We start from the raw sequence: 20,740 nt of genomic DNA, 5'->3' as shown, positions 1-20,740 counted from the left end.
AGTTTTTGAGTTGTCAGGACTTCACACAATCTTGCTGCAACCCATGTGTAGCCACATGTAACATGCAATTTAAATGCATGTACTGTACAAAAATTATAAAACAGGATTCTTTTTCCAATGGGAACATATATTTGTAAACATTAATAGAGAAACAAACCATTTCAATGATCATTCGTCCAATGTTGCAGATCCACCAGGGTATTGTGAAACTTCACTCCTGCTAACTCCTTGTGACCACTCAATGCAGGTTACCTTGTCTCCCAGATGCAAAGGAGATTTTCTTCTCCTCGAGGTGTCTGAAACTTTGGGATTTTATCCAGATGGTCCACTTTGGTCTTTTGCAGCTGTTTGTCTGCTCCATTGCCTGTCCCAGTTCTGTAGTCACCATCAATAACGTAGGCTGCGGTAAAATAGTAGAGCCATAGTTTCTTGACAATGCAACTCTTAGCTTTCTGTCACAGCTCCTTACTGCTGCCTTGCTTTCTTCTCTCTACACAAGGTTTCTCAGTATCAAGAATCCTGCCACTCAGCTTGCTCCAATTTCCCCCTGCCCACTCCAGTTCCCTAGCTGCTATCAAACTCCTACCTTCCCACTATCACATGACCTGGTCTTCTGCTCCCTGCTGTTTTTAACCTTGTATCATGGCATCTAGGCTCTCAGCTTGCCACAGACTCTGCTGCTTGTTGGAACAGAACCGAAGGGATGACCAATTCCTCTGCGTTATGCTCTTCCCTCATCTGTCTGAGACCCTGCCATATATACCTCAGCAAGGGACTCAATCAAGGCAGAACATATAGTAAAGATGGAACCAGAAAATACTTCAGGTTTTGTGTTAACACCTTTCTCTCTCCATATTCCAAACCTGCAGTGTTGCCAGCAATTTCTGTTTTTATTTCTGATTCCCAGCATCGGGAGTATTTTCCTTTTCTAGAATATATTACTTGAAGTGATGTAGTTTCTTATATACCAGCCCGTGTAACTTATATCACAAAGACGTGGGTTTTTATTGAGACAGACATCTGGAAGTTAATTATCATGTAATTATGTATTTATATAAGTAGTATGACATCTCTGACTTGTAACCTGGATACTTACGTTACTGTTATGTCAGTATTGACTGGAACACCAGACTGACTGCTGTTGGCTTAACTAACTGGTTATACAGATACTTAAGATGGATCCCTATTACATACAGATGTTGTCTGTACAGTGATTTAGTGACTTCCTGAAACTTAGGCTGTAAGGCTACATTACTGAGAGACTTACAACACTCATATTTTCAATGAGTATTATGGGTCAAAGTGCTGAAACACGCCAGTACTGAAACAGTACCAGGAAATGCATCAAAAAGACTTGGAATGAGAATGCTGGAATAACAAAAAGTAAAGAGAGTTGTGGTGTAAGAGAAACTTAGATGACTCAAGGCTTGCTAGTTGTTAGATGGAAATGTGGGCAATTTGTCAGGGCACTTGACATCCAGGAGTAAAGCACTGTCTCAATACTGCAAGATATCTAAAATAGATATGAAGCTTTTGTCCATTACTTTTCACAATCTAATTCGGCTAGGATGAGTCTTCAATGACACTGCAAGTTCACTGTATTGTTAATCTGCTCACTGCACTGCTCAACAAATATCAAGCCACTCTACACAGCTCCAGGAGGTCATACTCCAGAGATCTGTCTCAGCTTTTGAAAGGCAGTCTGTAGGAATTGTCAGGACACAGAGCTTTCACTGTGGTTGAATGGGCTGTTTCAAAATTACTGTGCTTCTGTTGAGCATTCTACAGGTAAACTCACCACATGCAGCTCCCAGAGAGGTTGTGCTAAACTAGAAATAAAGAGTCTGCGCAGTTCTAAACAAAAGCTTTATGATAACTTCAATAAAACTTCTCTTACTGTTTCATTTCCAATGCAATGATAAAGTAATGAACGTAACTAATCATTTTATAGAGCCTGTAACAATATGCAAAGAGTAAAGGAGCAGAGATCCAAGATTCAACAGAATTTTGCAATGGATCCCATCTTTCAGTGGACACATAGATCACTATAATTTGGATTTTCTGGTTAGTTCCCTCGCCGAGCTGGTTCGTTAGTTCGCAGACATTTCATTACCCAGCTGGATAACATCAGCTGTGCAGCCACTGATGAAGTGCTGTTGTGTTTCCCACCTGGTATTTAAACTCTGGGGTCCATTGGATGTGATTACCTAATTTCCGGTTTTCCTTCGCAGTGTTGTATATATAGGGTCTAGTTGTGTTTGTAGATGGCCTTCTTGGTGGAGAACTGGGCCTCTATGAATTCCCGTGCTTGTCTCTGTTTGGCCTGTCGTAGGCCCCTGGTGTTGTCCCAATCGAACTGGTGGTTCTCCTTATCCATGTAAATGGAGATAAGTGAGTATTGTTTGTGTCTTTTTGTTGCTAATTGGTATTCATGTATTATTGTGGTCAATTTTCCTCCTGTCTGCCCAATGTAATATTTATCGCAGTCATTGTATGGAAGTTTGTATATCACATTGGTTCTGTCCATAGTGGGTAAGGGGTCGCCAAAATGAAGAAGAATACCTCTACCAAGTATTTAAGGACAATGTATACCCGAACAACTGGATCCAACAATGCCTATCACAAGAACAACAACAGGAAGATACTGCACACCCTAACACACTCATGATACATCAAGAACATATCCGAACTGACCACAAGACTCCTATGACCATTGGACATCAGAGCAGCACACAAACCTATGTCAATCCTATGCCACTTGCTAGCCCAAACCAAAGACCCCTTACCCACTAAGGATAGAACCAACATAATATGCAAAATTCCATGTAAGGACTGTGACAAACATTACATCAGACAGAAAGAAAATTGGCCGCAAGAATACGTGAACACCAACTAACAACAGAAAGACCAATACTTACTCATCTCCATTTACACCGGTAAGGAGAACCACCAGTTCACATGGGACCAGACCAGGATCCTGGGACAGGCCAAACAGAGACAAGCAGGGAAATTTGTGGAGACCCAGTTTTCCACCAAAAAGGTAATCAACAAACACATAGAATTAGATCCTATGTATATGCCACTGCAAATGAAAACCGGAAATGAGGGCATCAAATCCAATGGACCCCACAGTTTAAATATCAGGCAGGAAAACACAACAGTGCTTCATCATGGATAATGGGAACTGCAGATGCTGGAGAATCCGAGATAACAAAGTGTAGAGCTGGATGAACACAGCAGGCCAAGCAGAATCTTGGGAGCACAAAAGCTGACGCTTTGGGCCTAGACCGCTCTATCAGAAAAGGGGGATGGAGAGAGGGTTCTGAAATAAATAGGGAGAGAGGGGGTGGTGGATCAAAGATCTGCTTGACCTGCTGTGTTCATCCAGCTCCACACAGTGCTTCATCACAGGCTGCACTGATGATGCTAGCTACCCAGCAAGGTTTTGAAACGTCTGCGAACTATTGAACCAACTTGGTGAGCGAACCAACCACAGCATCCACAATCCGAGCTACAAATGTACTAAAGCACCTTAGAATGATTAGATTTATTTAATATTGTATGTAAGTACAGTGAAAACCAAATAATTTCACCGCTTCTCAGCGTAAACTGGATCAGAGAATAAATCACATATGGTAAAATACTGAATAAATTAATATTAAATTGATGTTACTAAAACTGAACCAGCTTCAAAAAGTTTATCTTCCCTCCTCTGTAGACTTCACCATTACTGCTTCTCCAGTTGCCATGACCTGATATCATCACCATTGCCCTGGCAACGTGCTCCTTTCCTGCCAGCACAGTCACTGTCATTTCCATACCCGCCATACCTGAGCTGGAGACGGTCACACTGTGTGGATCCCGCACCTCCTCGGATGCCGGGCGTCGATTGACATGTCCTGGTTCTGAGTTGGCCAACATTTATTCAGGCATGCAGAGTCAGCAAACAAAACGATCTAGTAATTTGAGGACATAAGGAGACGACTGGGAAGAAAGCAATTGACTTGCGTGAACTAATTTAAAATATAACTGGGAATCACTGAAACAATGAAAGGACAGTTTGGATTTGAGAAAGGACAGAGGTCATACTAAAAATCGTTTGTGCCAAAATCCAAGACCTTATTATTGTTTGTATTGATTGCAAACATCTCTTTAATAATTGTAAGATTTTTTTCATGAAAAGAAAGGTTTGACCTTGTAATGAAAAGGTAATATATGTAAATGGGATAGTCTCTATCAGCAGTGGATGTAAAATCACACTTAGAAGGAAAAATCAATTAGATGTGTGAATGACCTAAAGTATATGTTCCATATGCCTCATAACAGAGCTCCAGAACAACCAGTCCCTTCATTTCCAAATATTACTTGTTTTTTTAACTGTGGTACCACACAATATTGAGATTCGATACTAAAGGAACAATTTAATACTCTCCAATATGATATAAACAGTGGTCATAAAGTCATTGAGACCTACAGCACAGAAAAAGGACCTTCGGCCCGTCGTATCTGTGCCGATTGTGCCAGATGACATTCTGGTTGGACAAGATATTAATGAGAAAAAGACTACATATGATGAAGTAGCTAAATGATTGAACATATAGAAAACATATCCACACAGAAAATTGGAGCAGGATCAGGCCATTCAGCCAATCAAATGCACTCTCCCAGTCAATGTGATAATTACCGATCCTGTAACTTAATGACTTCTATTCTCTTCCCAAGGTCTTCGGCACCTTTCGCCTCTAGAATTCTGTCTACTTCTTTCTTGAAATTGGCAAAATCTGTTTGATGCACTGAGCAACTACGAGTGATTTTACGGCTTTTTTAATGACTTGTATTGGCTGGCAGAAAATTGTGAATGCAGTAAGTTTAAAAAAAAGGATTGATCTGGAGATCAAATCATTGTGGGATGCTTAGGTGAGACACGTCAGATTTTTTTTCTTCATGGGATGACTTGATATGTTCAAAGGCTATGCATTTAATCAGGCATGCAGAGGTCAGCAAACAAAATGATTCTGTAATTTGAGGATGTAGGAAGACTACTGGGAGAAAAATAATTGACTGACTGTTTGCAGTATTCTGGAGATGACACATGGAAACAGGGGAAGCACAAGAAGGATAGAGTGCAGCCACCATGACTCCATTTCTTTTTGGTATGACGGAAAAGTGCTGCATTAACATGAAGAATGTCAAACCAAAATTCACCAAGTTTCATATCTGTAAAAGAAAGGATTATGTTAAAGCAATAAGCTTCCAGCTTTTCTTTTATTCATTCATGAGGAGTAAGCCTTGCTGGAATTGCCTGTTTCCAATTGCTCTTCAGAAGGTGGTGGTGAGCTGAGGGGTGTCACGGTGGCTCAGTGGTTGGCATTGCTGCTTCACAGTGTGAGGGACCAAGGCTCAATTCAAGCCTCAGGTGCCTGTCTGTGTGGAGTTTGCATATTCTCACCGTCTCTGTGTGGGTTTCGTCAAAGTGTTCTAGTTTCCACTCTTTGTGCAAAGATGTACAGGTTAGGTGGATCGGCCATAGTGTGCAGGGTAGGGTGGGATTAGCTGTGGGAAATATAGGGTTACAGCAATAGGGTTGGGATGGGTAAGTGAGTGAGATACTCTTCAAACGGTTGATGTGGACTCGATGCTTCCACACTGTAGGCATTCCAGGATCCTTGAACCGCTGCTGTTAATTTGGTGTCAGAATACCACAGTTGGATAAGGGAAGTAATTCCAGGATTTTCACCCAATAACAGTAGAAGAAATGTGATATAATGGTATATAAAGTAGAGTAAAACAAGGTTGTGTGTTTTTCAGGAAAGAAAGGAACTGAATATTAATTAAATGGAGAAAAACTACGGTAAACTATGGAATATGGGGATTTTGAAGTCCTCATTGATAATTCACAAAATGTTCACATCCAAGTTTACCAGGTAAAGGGGAAGGCAAATGGAATTTATTTCAAAGGGACTGTTACACTAAAACTATACAAGTCCCTCATCAAACTACAAGTAGAATATCATCAACATTTTTGGGCCCCTTATCGAAGGAAGGATAATGGGGCAGTGCTAAGAAGAAGCAACCAAAGGATATTATTAAAGTGGAGAGGGTACAGGAAAGATTTAAAAGAATGTTACCAGGACTGGAGGTTTGTTATAAAGAGAGGCTAGAAAGGCTGGGAATTATTTCCCTGGAGCATTGGAGGTTGAGGATGACTTTAGAGAGATTTATAAAATCATGAGGGACATAGATAAGGTGAATTGCAAAGATCATTACCCTAGGGTAGAGGAGTTCAAAACTAGAAGGTGTCAATTGATGATGAGAAGAGAAAAATTTAAAAGGGACACGAGGGGTAATGTTTTCTCACAACGTGTGATTCATATGTGGAATGAACTGCCAGCAGAAGTGGTAGAAGCAGGTTTAGAGGGATATGGGCCAAATCCATGCAAATGGGATTAGTATCATTTGGGAAACCTGGTTTGGCATGGACAAGTTGAACCAAAGGGTCTGATTCCATGACTCTATTACACTGATATCTGTAAAGTGTTATGTGTTCAGTTCATTTATACAACACTAGCAAATAGAGTTGGACTGGCAGCACTTCTCCTGTTTAGGAGTATATCTCGAGGAGTTGCCAGGTTTCGTACATGGCAAGAAATTGGTGAAATGGCAGAAAGCTGCCACTCTCCTCTGAAAATGATCTCTGTGAAGATGGCTGTGGACTTTATTCCAAGCAATGACAGAATATTCAGCATTTTAGAATTCAGAATAAGAGACTCCTGTAGTACACAAGTAGATAGAACTTGTGAAGGGAAAAGCTATAAACAACTCAGGGGTGTTCATTGTTTACGTTTTATGAGGTCTAAAGCAATGTGAGGTGGCAAAAAGACAAAATGAATGGAACATTGGGGGAATATTGTGTAACTAATCCATTTCAAACACGACAGTGAGGCCTCATAGTGCCTTGGTCAAACCATTCCGAACCTTTTTAGTACAGGCCCTACTGTCCTGTCATTAGGATTTCTCCTTGTTCCAGAGACATGGCAAGGAGAGTAGTGAAGTTGAATTTTCCGGTACCTATGGAGATGTGGTTGGAGGTGGGCATCCAGGAGAATGAGGCAAACTGTTAGTCTAGTCCTCTTTGTTTCTCCCTTTTCTGGGCAAATTCTCCAGCATGTGGCGGCAACGTAAGGTCGAAGATGTTAGAATAGGTTGGAAAGGCTGGAACTTTTTCCACTGAAGCGTAGGAAGTTGAGGGGTGACCTTACTGAGATTACCAAAACCATGAGGGGCATAGATAAGGCGAATGACAAGCATCTTTTCCCTAGGGTGGTGAGTTCAAAACTAGGGGGCATATTTTTAAGGTGAGAGGTGAAAGATTTAAAAACAACATGAGGGGCAACTTTTTTTACACAAGGAGTGGTTTGTATGTGGAATGAATTGCCAGAGGAACTGATAGATACAAGTACAGTTACAACGTTTCAAAGATATTTGGGTAAGTTCACGAATAAGAGGGTTTAGAGAGACATGGGCCATGTGCAGGCAGATGGGATTAGTTCAGTTTGGAAATAATGGTCAGCATAGACTGAATATAGTCAGGTTAGACTGCTCTATGATTACCTGAATGAAATATGCTAAACATGATTCATCTCCACTCACAGCTCCAATCCCAAGTTATAATCATGACTTAAGAAAAACAGTATTTCTGTGGTTGGAAAGGACTTTGTGATATCCTGCGGTCTGAAAGAAATGGTAATTAAATACAAATTCTTTCTTTGGTAAATCCCATGGAGATGTTAGAAAATAGATGTTATCTTCGATAAAGTCAATCCAGTTTCAAAGCGAACCAGACTCCTGGGTTGACACTTGCAGACTTAGAATCCCTACAGTGTGGAAACTGCCCCTCATGTTGTTTTTAAATCTTTCACCTCTCACCTTAAAAATATGCCCCCTAGTTTTGAACTCACCACCCTAGGGAAAAGATGCTTGTCATTCGCCTTATCTATGCCCCTCATGGTTTTGGTAATCTCAGTAAGGTCACCCCTCAACTTCCTACGCTTCAGTGGAAAAAGTTCCAGCCTTTCCAACCTATTCTAACATCTTCGACCTTACGTTGCCGCCACATGCTGGAGAATTTGCCCAGAAAAGGGAGAAACAAAGAGGACTAGACTAACAGTTTGCCTCATTCTCCTGGATGCCCACCTCCAACCACATCTCCATAGGTACCGGAAAATTCAACTTCACTACTCTCCTTGCCATGTCTCTGGAACAAGGAGAAATCCTAATGACAGGACAGTAGGGCCTGTACTAAAAAGGTTCGGAATGGTTTGACCAAGGCACTATGAGGCCTCACTGTCGTGTTTGAAATGGATTAGTTACACAATATTCCCCCAATGTTCCATTCATTTTGTCTTTTTGCCACCTCACATTGCTTTAGACCTCATAAAACGTAAACAATGAACACCCCTGAGTTGTTTATAGCTTTTCCCTTCACAAGTTCTATCTACTTGTGTACTACAGGAGTCTCCTATTCTGAATTCTAAAATGCTGAATATTCTGTCATCTTTATTTCAGAATTACAGAGAATTACTTGTCACAGATCTGCCGTCATCAAGATCTTCTCGTTTGATATGGACAAATTTGGCATCGTCCGTAAATGTAAATAACTGGGACTTAATGGGTAATTCCATCTCATTTATAAATAAGGAAGAAATGAGAAGTGCACTGGAAGGAACCCTTAGGATATTTCTCTCAGTTATAATCTAGTTTCACTACCAATTTCTTTTTGTTCCTTTAAACCAGTTACAAATTTGCATTCATATATAACACTTGAAATGCTAATAGTTTTGAAGGAATCTTTTGTGTCGAGCACACTTTAGTTTCACAAAATTCCTGTCATAAAGTGATATGGCTTCTTCTTTTAACGATGTGGGCTATTGCCTTTTCAAGATTGATGAGGCAGCATCTCCTCAAGTCACGTTGCGTGTCAGTCATTAAATTATTTTCACTGCATATTCTTCCAATTGTTACAAAATACTGATTAAATGGGTTTCACTTTAAGGAATGTGGCAGTGAGATTGAAGGTTTCTTGTTCTATTTGAATTCGTACGTAAATTTTATACATGTGTTATCGGCAAGGAAATATCCGATTGCAATTTTTTTCAAAGCATCCATTCAGCATTTGATTTCATTATGTAATGCATTGCAAATTGACTGTCATTAAGAGATTTTTTTTTTCCTACCTGAATGAAATATGCTAAACATGATTCATCTCCACTCACAGCTCCAATCTCAAGTTATAATTATGACTGTTAAGAAAAACAGTATTTCTGTGGTTGGAAAGGACTTGGTGATATCCTGAGGTCTGAAAGAAATGGTAATTAAATACAAGTTCTTTCTTCAGTAAATCCCATGGAGATGTCAGAAAATAGATGTTATCTTCGATAAAGTCAATCCAGTTTCAAAGTGAACCAGACTCCTGGGTTGACACTTGCAGACTTAGAATCCCTACAGTGTGAAAATGGGCATTTTGGCCCAACAAGCCCATACTGACCCTCAGAGCATCCCGCCCAGATCCATCCAACCATAACCCACCTAATCTATACAATCCTGGACGCTGTGTGGGTAAGTTAGTACAATCAATCCACCTAACCTGCACATCGTTAGACTGTGGGAGGAAACTGGAGCACCCGGAGGAAACCCATACAGACACGAGGAGAACATGCAAACCTTGTGCAGGCAGTTGCCTGAGGGTGGAATTAAACCTGAGTCCCTGGCACTGTGAGGCAGCAGTGCTAACCACTGAACCACCATGCCGTCCCTAGTGGCTGTATGATAGCAGAACCACTTTTGGGTCTGAAATTGGACCTCTCAATGAGAATGCTTTGTGCCTGATTGCTGTCAGGGCAAAGCATTCAACAATCTGTTTTCTGGCTTTCTAATGAATAAGGGAAATGTGTGGCAATGCAACATCCATACTATCAAAGGAAGGATGTCTGTTTTCAAAGACTATTGCAGAAGTTATAGGGGCTCACAAGATTTTTCAGATTTCAGCACTTATTGATGGGAGAGAACAGGGAAGGCTGTAAGCTGGATTTCTCTCTTGAAGTCCTGAGAAGAGCTGAGCTCTAAGTTGGAAAGAGAAGGACAAGCTTCCAGTCAAATGTAGATCAGGTCAAAAGAGCTTAATTCCTCCAACCTACAAACAGTGAGTCTAGAGGATCTAGGATCCCTTGAGCACATGATAGGATGTGTGAGCTTAACAATTTTTGACTTGCCCGAATCCTCACGCCCTTCATGTTACAATTCCATTCTCTCTGTCCAGGCATCCCCTTCCTGAACAGGCAATGCTCTCATAAAACTAAACACAAAGAACTGTGCATACTGGAAATCAGAAACAATAACAGAAATTTCTGGTAAAACACACCAGGTCTGTGGCGAGAGAGCAGAGTTAATGTTTCAGGTCCAGTGACCCTTCTTCAGAACCGATTGTAGGTAGGAAAACGTTTGAATATATGCTAAAGATTGTGTTGGGCGAGCGGGGACGGGAGGGTGTGTGGGTTAAGCCACAGAAGTAAATGATAGGTTGAGATGGAACCAAGAGAGACAGAAAACCAGTTGGGCAGATAAAGGAAGGGGTCAACTTGGGACAATTAACAGCTGCTAATCGGGGCCGTTAGTAGCTGACAATGGGCTGAACCACTTTGCAGAACACGTAGATTTTGTGTGCAAAATGGGCCCCGAACTTCCTGTTGTTGCCACTTTAACTCACCACCCTATTCCCTGGCCAACATCTCCGTCTCAGGCTTGCTGCAGTGCTCCAGCAAAGCTCAGCGCAAGCTGGAATAACAGCATCTCATTTTCGACTTGGGGACCCTGCAGCCTTCTGGACTCAATTTCGAGTTCAATAATTTTAGGGCCTGAGCACCTCCTCCCATGTACATCCCCAAACCTATACACCAGACCGTGTCACCACATAGGCTGCTGACGCAAGCAACCCTTTGTTGGCTATTATTTACCCCTGTCCCTTCTCGCCACTCCATTTTCAGTACATAAACCAACCATTTCCTAGCTACAATCAATTCTGAAGAAGGGTCACTGGACCCGGAACATTAACGCTGCTTTCTCTCCAGATAATGCTGGGCCTGCTGAGTTTTCCCAGCAGTTTCTGTTTTTTGTTTCAGACAACACTCACGATTGCCCTTGGCCTGTTGCTCAACTAAATCCGTCCTTGAAGTTATCTCTGAAGTACTGGACAAGTGAACTGTCGTGCAAGCAGTTGACTGTCACTTATCAAGCATGAACATTTTCTGAGAAGATTTGCTTTGAGCAATAATGTCTCAGTGGCTGTAGATGACAGGAGTAGGAGGAGGCCATTCGGCCCTTCGAGCCATGGCTGAAGCTTTTCATTGCAACCAATCAAATACTTCACAGATTTTCAATTTCATTGAAGAAGGTGTTTTCATTCGTACACCTTATTGATCCTGGTTAGCTATTGATCCCCAGGGAACATGTTCCATGGCTGAGAAATTCAGGATTTAAAAATAATGGTAAAATCAGTAATAATTGCCTCTTTGACAACCTCTACAATTTCTCATTAACTTAACCAATGGATACAAGACATTCCTTCTCACCACAGCCTTAAAAAGCTTGCCCCATGTCCTGAAATTATATCCCCTGGTTTCAGCCAGAGGAAACATCCTATCAATATGCAGTCTATCATGCCCTGTAAGAATTTTATACATGTCAATGAGATCAACTCAAAATATTGTTATAGCTCCAGAGTATACAGATACAATTTCCTCAATTTCTCCTCAAGACCATCTCAGCATCCTAGGGATTATTCTGAGGAACAAATGATGAACTCCTTCTATGGCAAATATATTTTTCCCTAGATGAGGGGATCTAAACTGTACAGAATACTCCAGCTGAGGTTTCACCACTGTAACTGCAGCAAGGCATATTTACCTCTGTATTTAATTCACTTTGAGATGAATGTTAATGTAGTGTTGGCCTTCCAAATTGCTTGTTGCACATGCATGTTCATTTTTTTTTGTAAATTACTGACATGGATGCCAAGATTTTTTTGGGCACCTCAACTGCTCAACCTTTGTAGAAATGTTCAGTCTTTCTGTTTATTTTTCGCAAGGTGGATAGTTTCACCCTTATTCACATTATATCTGTCCCGTAGCCTGTCCAAGCCATAGAATCCCTACAGTGCAGAAGAAGGCTATTTGGCCCATCAGGTCCACTCTGATCCTCCAAAGTGCATCCCACCCAGAATCACTGTCCTACCCTATCCTGTTCTTGTAACCCTGCATTTCTCTTGGCCAATCTAACTAAACTATCCACGTCTTTGGACTGTGGGAGGAAAACAGAGTACCCAGAGAAAACCCATGCAGACACGGGGAGAATGTGTTATCTCCATATAGACAGCTGCCAGAGGCTGGAATTGAACATGGGTCTGTGACGCTGAGAAGCAGTAGTGTTAATCGCTGAGCCACTATCCTCTTAATATCTTTTTATAGTCCTGTTAAAGACTTCTTGCATCATCGTTATAACTTATGTTTTCCACCCAGTTTGGTGTCATAAGCAAAATTGTCACTACATCCAAATCCCTTATATAGGTTGTGCTTAGTTGTGGACATGGTATTGACTGTTAGAGTAACCCATTATTTACAGCTTGTCATCCTGAGAGAGATCCATTTGTTTACTCTCTGCTTTCTGCCTATGAACCCATTATTAGTCCAAACCAGCACATTTCCCCAGATTCCATACATCAAAGTTAATTTACTAACCTCCCATGTGGGATCTTAATGAAAACCTTCTGAAATGTAAATGCTTATAAATATGCAATTTCCACTGGACTGTCAAGAATGCAAAGGAATCAAATGTTGTCACATTTAAAAGGGAAAAGACATGAAGACCTCAATCTTTTAGGGTCCTGAACTGTGTGGCTATTTATGAATAATCTCACAACTTCCTGGTGCAACTGGCTGCATCTTTTATCCACTTGTGAATTCCAAGATGGGTCTCTGAAGCAATCAATCATGTAAACCCCACAGTGCAGATAGCGGCCATTGGCGTGGCCTGGTAACAGGTACTTTTCTTCTGTAATGGGAGAAAGGGAGGAGATGAGTGAGGTGAAACACTGCCGTTAATGTTGGTGCTGATAGTTGAATGGCAGTGAAGTTTTTGAGGGAATGATGAGCAGATACAAAGTCTACCCAGCGTTAGTGGTGGGGGAGAGTGGGGTGAGTGAGAGCACGTGAGAGGAGATGTTGCAGTCAATAGTGAGTGTGGCAGAGCGCGAGGCTTGGTGGGAGGTGTGTTTAGCAGCAGAGACAGCATGAATGAGAGGTAGAAGACAGAAGAATGTGGCTTCTACCCTAATAAGGCAGAAGAGGTCATTGACTTCCTTAACAGCACTGCTAGCTATTCCTCTGGACCTTGAATATGACACTAGATCTCCCCCCAGACCATGCTGCCAGGATCTGATGAGAACAGTCATTCTCTGCACCATCCGTATCTCTTTTGGAGGATCAAGGGTGCCATCTTCCTATTTTAGATAGAACATAGAACATAGAACAGTACAGCACAGAACAGGCCCTTCAGCCCACAATGTTGTGCCGACCATTGATCCTTTTGTTGACATCTTTCCAAAACTACCTTGACTGAGAATGCCAGTGGTCATCCGATATCTGTGAAGTGTTGAGTTGTTCAGGGAACAGTGCGTGACTAGTTGGGGCTGGCATTTGTTGCCGTAGAAGGGGTTTAGATAGTTAATGAGGCAGATTTGATTAGATATGACAAAACAAGCTGCAGGGGCTCACGGCAGAACTCTCCAGAAAACTCGATGCAACTTGAACTTAGCCAAAAACACACAGGATTCAGCTACAGAGTCATAGACTGAAAGCATGGAAACAGACCTTTCGGTCCAACTCACTGTCAGCTGCAGAAATGCCTGTCTGTGCCTCTGACTTGAGAGTCCTCTATCACAATCGATCATTTGGAATCTGATGTACCTCTTGTTACACTAAAGCCAGTCTTGGTACCAGAAATCTGGCTGTCAGTGCTGCATTCCCCTGAGAGTCCATCACCCCTTACATTTTCCAAAAAACAGCACACTTGCTTGAGATGGGGATAGCCACAAGAGACTCCTGCATGACCTGCCTCCCTCTCTTACCTTTCCCGCAGGTAACCCATCTACCTGACTGTATCTTCAGTTCATCTCCCTCCCTGAAACTGCCATCGATCACACCCCCAGCTCCGGTACATTCCTGATTGCCTCTAACCGCTTCTCCGGATGAACGATGTGATCCAATAGGATTCGCAAACAAGCACACTTCCTGCAGACTTAATCATCAGTAATGTGGAACCTTTCCCTGTTCTCCCACAGCTGGGAGGAAGAGCACATCACTTTACTAAAGGCCATTTTTGCACTTTAACAATCTATAGACCCAGAAAACAACAGTCTACTGCTGTAAAAACACTGATCTTGGGTACAATAATATCTATTTTTAAACTTTAATCAGAGATAGATGTCAATAAAACATAAAATAAAAATAACTCCACTCTACTCACTGTTTTGGATTTACAAAACAAAACAGTAAGGTTATACTTTAAAGAAGCCACTTAGCTGTTCCCTTACTGTGAGCTCCCCTGCACAAGTTTCTTGAAGTTCAGCTGTGAATTTCACTGTTTATTTATTTTTCTTAGAATGAACTCCAATGTCCAGAGATACTTGAAACTAGCAGCAGAGGAAATCAGCTGTGAAAGTACACTGTAGACAAGCAGAAGGCTAGAAGAACGCAGCAGGCCAGGCAGCACGTGGAGGAAAGGAACAGTCAACATTTCAGGTATAACGCTTCTTCAGAACTGGATGTGGGGTTACAGGGAGCTGCTGATGGAGGGGTGGAGGCAGAATGGTTGCGACAGTTGGACACTGGTGGGAGGTGTGACCTAGTTGTTCAATGGGAGGGATGAATCCAGTTGGTGGCTGGAAGGGACGGTCAGAAGGTGGAAAAGAAGGAAGGAGGTGGGGTTGGAAGGGAAGCCCGGGTGGGAGGCTGGGTGTTATTTGAAATTGGAGAACTCACTGGTGTACACTTTGGGCAATAGGGTGCCCAGGCAGAAGAAAAGGTGTTGTTCTTCAAATTTGCATCCCAAGTCTCTGCAACACTGGAGGAAGCCAAGGACATGTTGGAGGGGGAGTCGGGGCACAGGGGTGCAGGTGAAATGGGCGGTAATCGGGAGGTTAGGCTGGCCATTATGAGCCAGCAAAGATGCTCGGTGAAATGGCCACCTAGTCTACGTTTGGTCTGTCTGATTACAGAAGACTGGATTGGGAGCACCGGATGTAATAGACTAGGTTGGAGGAGATGCAGGTGAAGCAGTGTCTCGCTTGGAAACGCTGTTTATGGCCCTGAATTTTTTCTTTCTTCTTTATTCATTCACAGGGTGAGGGTGTCACTGGCTAGGCAGTATTTATTGCCCATCCCTAATTGCCCAGAGGGCAGTTAAGAGGCAATCACATTACTGTGGATCTGGAGTCACAGGTAGGCCAGACTTGGTAAGGATGGCAGTTTCCTTCCCTAAAGGACATTAGTGAACCAGATGGGTTTTTCCAACAATGTATTCATGGTCATCATTAAACTCTTAATTCTAGATATTTATTGAATTCAAATTCCACCATCTGCTGTGGCAGGTCTGGAACCCGGGTCCCCAGGACATTATCTGGGTCTCTGTATTAACAGTCCAGCAATGATACCACTAGGCCATCGCCTCCCGCTATGAATGAGGTTGAGGGAGGTGGTGTGTGGGCAAGTGTTGCATCTGTTACAGTTAAGGGTAAGGTACCTGGGGAGGATTAGAGTGTTTAGTGGGGAGTGTGGCGAGAACTAAGGAGTGGTGAAGGGAATAGTCCTTGGGGAGGGCAGAGAGGGTTAGGGAGTGGAAGATGTTCCAGGTGGTGGGGCTTAACTTGGACTTGGCAAAAGTGTTGAGGATGGTTAGTTGGGTGCAGAGGCTGATGGGGTGGAAAGTGAGGACAAGGGAGACCCTATCTTTATTACATTTGGAGGGGGGGAGGTAGTTCATAGCTGTAGGGTGTGGAATGGAGGAGGCATGATAGAGGTCTGTTTGGATGACGGGGTTGGGGGGGGCGGTTAAAATGTGTTGTTCAAAAAAGGTGTACTTATGGGATGCTTGGGAGTGGAACATCCCGTGTCAGAGCAAATGCAATGAAGACGGAGGAATTGGGAAAATGGGATGGAGTTTTTGCAGGATACAGGATGCGAGGAGGCATAGTCTAGGTAGTTATGGGAGCTGAGGGTTTATAGTAAATGTCAGTCTATAAATTATTGTCTGAAATGGAAATGGAGAGGCCAAGAAATGGGGGGAGGTGTCGAAGATAGACCACGGTTCACTGCCTGGTCAGACAGCTGTGCGGGTTCACTGATCCTTCTTCTTTCACCTCTCATGTGCTACCTTCTCTCTCCCTCTCTCTCTCTTTCTCTCTCTCTATCTCTCTATCTCTCTCTCTCCCCCTCTCTCCCCCCTCCCCTTTTTTAAAGTGCTGTTGTCTTGATTTTTTTTTGTCCAATGTTCCAAAACAATGCAACAGCTTATAAAATAGTAATTACTGCTGCAGGAATTTGAGAAAATCAGATCCAACACTGTCAATACCTCAAAAAAGGAGCAGCTCTTATAACCTCGGTTTTTTTTTTCTGTCCTCCATCTTGAATTCTCAGCCCGGTCACAATATCCCAGACTCGGCAGTTTTGCTGAGTGAGTGCTTCACACAATTAAGGCATTAGTGCAAGGAGATAAACCAGGATGTCCACATTGATATGACATACTTAGGAGCAACTGTTATAGATATGACCTTACTGTCACAAGCAGAAACTGCATTCAGGAGGTAGTTCAGGATAACTTTACCAAGCGCGGGAGATCCAAAGTCTCAGAAGCACGGGACAGACTTCATATAAACCAAGGGGCAGCAAAGTCAGTGCATGACTGACAAGAAGGTATGGAACCATCTAGCATGTGCTTTGAAGAAAAGGTTTGAGTTACGCATTCGAAGGAAACTGGTCAGCCGCTGGAGAATTGAGAGTCTGCAGTGATTCTAGAATTAGCGAGTCGACATCACAACACTTGTGGGGCAGCGCTAAGAAGAAGCAGCAGCCAAATAAGGGAATTGTATAACTCTGTAACACTACATGTGACTCCAGACTCACAGCAACACGGTTGACGTTTAACTGCCCTCTGGACAATAAATGCTGGTCTAGCCAGTGACACCCACATTATGTGCATGAAATTAAATAAAATCTGAACCTACATTTACTTAATCAGTGCCAGAGTGAGATTGACATGTTTGTACTAAGAAAGACATCAGTATAGCAGAATGCCCCAATATGCTTAGCAGGAGGGTAATCAAAATTTAGCACTGACACCACATAAGGGGATCTAAGGACACGTACTAAAAACTTGGTAAGACAGACTAGTTTTGATGAATGTTTTGAAAGTGGAGGGAGAAGCAGAGAGGCATTCAGATTTGAGGAGAGGATTTCAAAGTTTAGGGCCTAGGAAACTGAAAGCATGGCAGCCAATGTTCACGTCAAAGCAGTTGAAGATACTCAAGGGACCTGAATTGTAGGGTTGTTGAGCTGAAAGAGATTACAGATGTTGGGATGGAAGAAGTCATGAGGTATTCAAACCAAGCATGAAACATTGTCAGGAAGGCATCAGTTAAGCAAGCATGTAAGAAAATCAACTTTTGTATAGAATATTGCTTAAACAGTGAAAATGACAGTTACTAATGCAAGGGAAGTACCAGTTTTTATTTCCCCAGTGCCAACAGAGATTGCTTGTTTCATCTGCAGTGAGAATTGTACCAAACTTTAAATTTAATCTGCTAGGTATGAGAATGTGAGCTTGGAGAAATTATGTGCAAAATATATCAAACCTGCAAACATTGTTATGCCATCAGGATGTTCAAGTATATGAATATGAAGTACATTTGCAATGTTACAGGCTCAAGACAAGTTGACACTTGCAAACATTTCCTACTCTCACTGTCTGACAGCAAGGCTGGCAATGTCAGAGGAGAATTATCACTGTGCAGTCTCAACAACTCAGCTGGGATTCTGGACCATTCCTATTCAAATTATTGCTGAAAAATTATTCAATGTATTTTAAGCACATTGAATCTCACTTTGCTACACAGTTGCTTTACTGAAGTAACTTTTGCTTCTTAAAATGTTGGCATGTTATATATAATTAACCCATTACAGGCAGTTCCCAGGTTACAAATGGGCTCTGTTCTTGAAAATGTTTGCAAATCAATTTGCACATGTCAGCTGTTCATAAGTATGAAAAAAAATTTGCACACTGGATCTTTAAAGTTAATATTAATACAACCCAGGATGGGATCTTGTTCGTAAGTATAAATAAGTCAGATATTCGTAAATGGGGTCCACCTGTATAATTGATAATGTTTTGGGGAAGAAGCCTGAGGAAAGCTAGAGTCAAAGTGTAATACAGCACGGAAATAGACCCTTTCGTCCAACTTGTCCACGTTTCACAAACTAAACTTGTCCCGTTTGGCCCATATCCCTCTTAAACCTTTTCTATTCATATACCTGTGACTGTCTTTTAAATGTTGTAACTGCACCTGCCTCTACCACTTCCTCTGGCAATTCATTCCATTTCCACACCACCCTTTGTGTGAATAAACTGCCCCTCAGGTCCTTTATAAGTCTTTGCCCTATGATTTTTAAGGAGATGCAGGTGTAGAGTGTTGGGATTATGTTGTTGAAGGTAATTAGGCAGTTTGAGGTGCTGGTTAAAGGCAAATGGAATTTATAAATAGAGAGCGAAAGGAAGACAGTAATAATAAGCCTTTATAAAGCACCAGACTGAGCAATGGCTGAGATTTATCTGCTATCAGTAAAATGTAAGGGATTATGTTGGGAGGACTCTCTTTGCAATTCAGCAACTGGGCTATTTTACCAGCAGATGGAAAGGGCAGTGACTTTTCCATCTACAGACCAGAGGGTCAATCTCAATAACTGCTGTTAAGAGCTTTGCTGCTGTGGTCTGGTTTCCCTGGTTATACATGGTGAGGATTAACACATCATCCTGAGGTCAGGATGAATTTCACACTAGCTAAATTCCAACCCGTATGTCCACTTCTAGCCACCTCAGAAAGAATGTGAAGGCTTTCACCTGGGTGTGATGATAATTTATCAGATGAATTCTAAACTTTGGAACGGTGATAGGGGCCAGTCGGAGTCCAAGTACCAAATTTGCAGCTTGCCAACTCACTTTTGAAACCCACTGAATTAATTGTCTACAAGCAATTGATGGTCACCCAGCAGAAAGGCAGCCAGCAACCCTTGAGAAGGCGAAGCTACGTGCCCAGTTGGGTGGCACATTGATAAAGAGAGATGGATGAGGCCATCAGCTGGAAATCAGTCCTGGACACCATTCAAAGACTCCTTAGCACAGGTTGGTAGGAGCAACACAGCAATTAGTGGACTTGAGGCTGAAGATCGGACAAAAAGACTTTGAAAATACTGTGAACAATTGAAGCAGCAGCAGATAAGGGCAATTATTTAAAATTTGTTGAGTGTTGCCCCAACAGTGTATCATTCAGAATCCTTGCAGGGAGCAAAGAATATTTGAGAGCACCAGTCTTATTTCCCTTATGTATAACAATTACAGTCATTGAGTTGTACAGCATGAAAATAGACCCTTCGGTCCAACTTGTCCACGCCGACCAGGTATCCCAAACTTAACTAGTCTGCATTTGGTTCATTTCCCTCTAAACCTTTTCACATCATTGGGTAAGGCAAAGGTGAAAGATAGCTGCAGGCTGATCGTATTCTGAACGTGCACAATTTTCCCTTGTAATGATAATGCTGAAGTGGCTGGGGAGCAGTGGAACTGGTGGAAGGTGGCAGGAAGGTAGCATTGATAAACTTGAAGTTCAGACACTTTGTGATATCAACTGTGGGATATATATTTTCAAACTTATTTGTTGTGAGTGTGGGTTTCTGGATTTTGAGCTATTAACTAGTTAATTTTATGTGTGTTGACAGTTAATAATTAACCCGTATTTCAGTAGCCATGGTGATTTCGTTTTAAAAACAGTTTTTGAGTCTGGTTTTAGAGTGAATGGGTTTTTGTGCAGTATGAATGGGCTTTAGTTTATCTTAGATTGTCTGGGACCAAGCTAGGCCAAAAATGGGGTCTCAAAATTAGTTAGTGAGCTCTGAAATGTTTAAAAAAAAAATTATGGTAAATATCTTTTTTAGTTTTGCTTTAGATTTTCAATGAGGCAGCACATGAAGTACTTGGAATAGGATGGCTATGTAGTAAAGTGCTCCTGAGAAGAGAAGGGTATATAGTGAACTGGGTTACTCGAAAGAGAAGAGTTAGCTTGAGTCCCAGAGTAGTACCAGTCACGAAGAGATTACTTAACATTGCATACATTTGAGGAGATTGTTGATTGCTCTGGAAAGAAGCTATATGCAATTTCATTCTCAAGTTTGAAATCACAAGTAAAACTACCAAGGTGTTCATTACAAAGAGATCTTGATCAACTAGATCAATGGGCTGAAAAATGGTAGATGGAATTCAATCTGGATAAATACGAGGCATTGTATTTTTGTACAACAAACAAGGGTAGGGCTTATACAATTAATGGTAGGGCCTTGGGTAGTGTTGTAGAACAAAGGGACCTAGG

The sequence above is a fragment of the Stegostoma tigrinum genome, chromosome 2, assembly GCF_030684315.1.
Source record: "Stegostoma tigrinum isolate sSteTig4 chromosome 2, sSteTig4.hap1, whole genome shotgun sequence".
Classification (NCBI taxonomy): domain Eukaryota; kingdom Metazoa; phylum Chordata; class Chondrichthyes; order Orectolobiformes; family Stegostomatidae; genus Stegostoma; species Stegostoma tigrinum.
This window is presented reverse-complemented; position numbering follows the sequence as displayed.